The sequence below is a fragment of the Pan paniscus genome, chromosome 10 (genome assembly GCF_029289425.2).
Source record: "Pan paniscus chromosome 10, NHGRI_mPanPan1-v2.0_pri, whole genome shotgun sequence".
Taxonomy (NCBI): Eukaryota; Metazoa; Chordata; class Mammalia; order Primates; family Hominidae; genus Pan; species Pan paniscus.
Window position 1 is genome coordinate 71,410,572 of NC_073259.2, and position 4,789 is coordinate 71,415,360.

Here is a 4,789-nt window from a genome sequence, read left to right on the forward strand (position 1 = left end):
GGAAGGCTAGGCTCTGTCACGTGGCCTCCGCTGGCACAGGTGAGGGTGGGGACACAGTTTTTTCTGTGGTGTTTGGCTATAGTAGGGTAAATATTGTCTTAAAGATTTCTGTTTTGGTAGGTTGCCTCTTTCCTACTTCTTTGCTAGAGAGAGCAGGCTTTTGTTAGGATTGTTTGTTTGTTTGTTTGTTTGCTTTGTCGATGCCAGTTAATGTTTCTGGGTAGCCAGGTTTTTAAGCTCCAGGGCTGAGATATATAAGCCAAAAAGAAAACCCCGGGAAACTCACCAGTATGTTGATCCTCAGGTTCCTAGGTCCCTGGCCAGTCTGCTTTCCTCTCTCCCAGCGTCAGTCTTCTCTTATGTTTGTTTTGTATATAATATTCAGGGTTTTCAGTTGTTCTTAGTGAGAAGAACAGGGAAAAGAATATCTACTCCATCTTCCTGGAAGTGGGAATTGTACTTTTACTTTTCACTTTGTATAATAAATTATTCTTTTTAAACGGTGGGAGTATGAATGGTAACTTTTAACATTTTTCTTTTGTGTTTTTTACTGCCAAATATGCTAAACAATGAATCTACGTGGTAAAGCTATGCAGTCTTCCAGCTATAAAATGCATATTTACATGAAAAATCTCAGATAACAGGAGGCAAAGATTCTTGTTCAGATTATTTATTTCATGCAACTGAAAATGTTTCTTCTTATAGTCTCTCATAATCCACATTTAAAGTATTACATATAAGCTTTGCACAGTGGCAGTATCATAGCCAATGAGGTTTATCCAAGGCACAATTATTGCTAATTGAAAACATTTCCCAATATCCTGCCATGAAGACTTGTAATATAGTTGGCATTAGCAATTTTTGACAGTCTCTACGGAAACTGAATATAATATTGTGTATATATATATTACATATAGCCTTGTAATAATTAAAGACATAGTAGATACAGCTTCTTTAAACCTGTATTCTCTCTTCTCTCTTAATCATACTCAAATAAGAGTAAAGAGTTCAAAAAGTAAAATATTACAAGGAAAAAATGGTAGTGGAGACAGATGCATAGAAATTTTTTAATGAAAGAAAGCAATTGCGTATATGGTAACTGACTTAAGAAACCTGAGGAAGAGGAAATCTAAACCAGGCAGTGAGGGAATGCCAACAAAAAGCAAACCCTAGGACCCTGGAAAAGTTCAGAACTTGGAAGTACATGGTAACTTTCATGGAGGTGAGGGTGTGACCAAGAATAGTAGAATTGGTTGAAAGTCTATAGGAAGCCACGTGACCTCCATGTCTCCTCCTGTACCCTAGACAGCCAAATGATTACTTTGCCCTCTAACCTGTATGATGAGAAACTTATTCTCTGGTGAAGTTGAACCAAAGAGACAGTCTCTGAATTTGAGGCTTCCACTTTCAGTTGATGCATGGTTGAGTGTTCACATATTGAATGGTGAAATTTCACAGCCATTTTCTTTTATTGGGCCCTCAAAACACTGGCAGCCTGGCATTTCACTGCCAGAGAATTCCTATTTTGGGAAACTGATCACCCCAAGGAAAATGACCTACAAGTACTGACAGGCATATGACTAAGAGTAGTCCCAGAAAGAGAAAACTAAATTTAAAAGATTATTTTTCAGAAATTGAAGACAATTTCCTACATCTAAAGAATATATCTTTCCACATTAAGAGGACCCGTCAAATACCCATTTAATAGATGGGAAAATGCATAATTTCTGAAATTTCATATCACTAGGACAAAGAGAATGCCCTAAAGCTTTCAGTACAGAAAACAATACCAGTCAAATATACAGCATCAGAAATTAGAATGTCACTGGTCTCTCAACAGCAGCTTTAAGGCTCGAACATAGTAAGCAGCGGCTGGGTGCGGTGGCTCACGCCTGTAATCCCAGCACTTTGGGAGGCTGAGGCAGGCAGATCACAAGGTCAGGAGATGAAGACCATCCTGGCTAACACGGTGAAACCCCGTCTCTACTAAAAAATATACAAAAAAAATTAGCCGGACGTGGTGGCGGGCGCCTGTAGTCCCAGCTACTTGAGAGGCTGAGGCAGGAGAATGATGTGAACCCGGGAGGCGGAGCTTGCAGTGAGCCAAGATTGCGCCACTGCACTCCAGCCTAGGCAACAGAGCCATACTCCATCTCAAAAAAAAAAGAAAAAAAAATTGTAAGCAGTACTGAGGAAAAATTATTTCAAACCCAGCATTCTATACCTTGCCAAATTATCAAGTAAATGCAATGATAGAATAAGAAATTCTCAAACTTGTGAGGTCTCAAAAGATTTAATTCTCATTTACTTTTTTCAAGAAGATACTACAGGAAGTGGTCCTGCCAATACCAGCAAGCCAATAAACTGTAAGGAAAAGCAAACAGAATACTCAGTATGAAAGTGAAGGAAGATCCCAGGATAAGAACTGTACAACAGGAAGACTGGGTGCAGTGGCTCATGCCTGTAATATCAACACTTTGGGGGGCTGAGGAGAGCAGATCACAAGGTCAGGAGTTTGAGACCAGCCTGGCCAACATGATGAAACCCCATCTCTACTAAAAATACAAAACTTACCGGGTGTGGTGGCAGGCGCCTGTAATGCCAGCTACTTGGGAGGCTGAGGCAGGAGATTTGCTTGAACCCAGGAGGCAGAGGTTGTAGTGAGCCGAGATTGTGCCACTGCACTCCAGCCTGGGTGACAGAGTAAGACTCTGTCTTGAAAAAAGAAAACTATACAGCAGGCTGGTTGAGAGAGCAACCAGTCCAGATTGAAGTAAGAGAGAGCACCAGGAGTGCTGACAGAGAGAGAAAGAGAAGGAAAAAAAGAAGAAAAGAGAGAAAGAGAAAGAAAGAGAGAAAGAGAGAAAAGGAAGGAGGGAAGGAGAGGAGAAAAGAGAAGGAAATATAGCAATTGTTATATCACTTTATGGTGCGACACTTCTAGCAGAGAGGTTTAGGATTAATGATATAAAACTAAGCAAAGAGAGACAATTATGAATTCCAAGGAAAACCAAAAGTTGCTCAATGCAGGAAATGGAATCATAATCCCCTTCTATGGCTTAATTACAAGTAATTTTCACATACTCCTAGTATTATAAACACTGAATATTATCTTACCAAGAATTATGGTAAAATCACAATAATGTGTTAGGAAAGGGGAAATGGAAGGAGGGTATGTAACTATAGGTAAGCTAAATCCTCACCTCCCATAGTAAAAAGTCAATAGCTAATATTAAACACCTTTGTTTAAAAATCAAGAAATAACAGTGTGTATTAGTCCATTTTCATGCTGCTAATAAAGACATACTGGAAACTGAGCAATTTATAAAAGAAAGAGGTTTATTGGACTTATACAGTTCCACGTGGCTGAAGAGGCCTCACAATCATGGAGGCAGGCAAGGAGGAGCAAGTCACATCTTACAAGGATGGCAGCAGGCAAAGACAGAGAGCCTGTGTAGGAAAACTCCCATTTTTAAAACCATCAGATCTCGTGAGACCCATTCACTATTAAGAGAACAGCATGGGAAAGACCCACCGCTATAACTCAATTACCTCCCACCAGGTTCCTCCCACAACACGTGGAAATTATGGGAGTTACAATTCAAGATGAGATTTGGGTGGGGACACAGCCAAACATATCATTCTGCCCCAGGCCCCCACAAATCTCACATGCTTTTTACATTTCAAAACCAATCATGCCATCCTAATAGTCCCTCAAAGTCTCAACTCATTTCAGCATTAACTCAAAAGTCCACAATCCAAAGTCTCATCTGAGACAAGGCAAGTCCTTTTTGCCTATGAGCCTGTAAAATCAAAAGCAAGTAGTTACTTCCCAGACACAATGGGGGTATGGACATTGGGTAAATACAGCCATTCCAAATGGGAGAAACTGGCCAAAACAAAGGGTCTACAGGCCCCATACAAGTCTGAAATCCAGCAAGGTAGTCAAATCTTAAAGCTCTAAAATGATCTCCTTGTCTCACATCCAGGTCATGCTGATGCAAGAGGTGAGTTCCCCTGGTCTTGGACAGCTCCACCCCTGTGACTTTGCAGGGTACAGCCTCCCTCCCAGCTGCTTTCATGGGCTGGTGTTGAGTGTCTGCAGCTTTTCCAGGAGCATGGTGCAAATTGTTGGTGGATCTACCATTCTGGGATCTGAAAGATGGTGGCCATCTTCTCACAGCTCCACTAGGCAGTGCCCCAATAGTGACTCTGTGTGGGGGCTCCAACCCCACATTTCCCTTCTGCACTGCCCTAGCAGAGGTTCTCCATGAGGGCCCTGCCCCTACAGCAAGCTTCTGCCTGGACATCCAGGTGTTTCCATACATCTTCTGAAATCCAGGCAGAGATTCCCAAACCTCAGTTCTTGACTTCTGTGCACCCACAGCCTTAACACCACGTGGAAGCTGCCAAGTCTTGGGGCTTGCACCCTGTGAAGCCATGGCCCACAATCTGTACACAATGTACACAAGCTGTACATTGGGCTTTTTTAGTCACAACTGGAGCAGCTGGGAAACAGGGCAGCAACTCCCTAGACTGCACACAGCAGAAGGATCCTGGGCCCAGCCCATGAAACCACTTTTTCCTCCTCAGCCTCTGGGTCTGTAATGGGAGGGGCTACTGCAAAGTTCTCTGACATGCCCTGGAGATATTTTCCCCATTGTCTTGGGGATGAACATTTGGCTCCTCGTTATTTATGCAAATTTCTGCAGCCAGCTTGAATTTTTCCTCAGAAAATGGGTTTTTCTTTTCTATCCCATTGTCAGGCTGCAAATTTTCTGAACTTTTA

At 42.0% G+C, this 4,789-nt stretch overlaps 1 non-coding gene across 1 annotated transcript; it reads left to right on the forward strand.

The window, feature by feature from the left end:
* Window positions 1-739: 739 nt before the first annotated feature.
* On the forward strand, window positions 740-880 carry LOC112436856 (U4 spliceosomal RNA). The gene has a single exon (XR_003025532.2). It is a non-coding gene; the product is annotated as a U4 spliceosomal RNA (small nuclear RNA).
* Window positions 881-4,789: the final 3,909 nt, after the last annotated feature.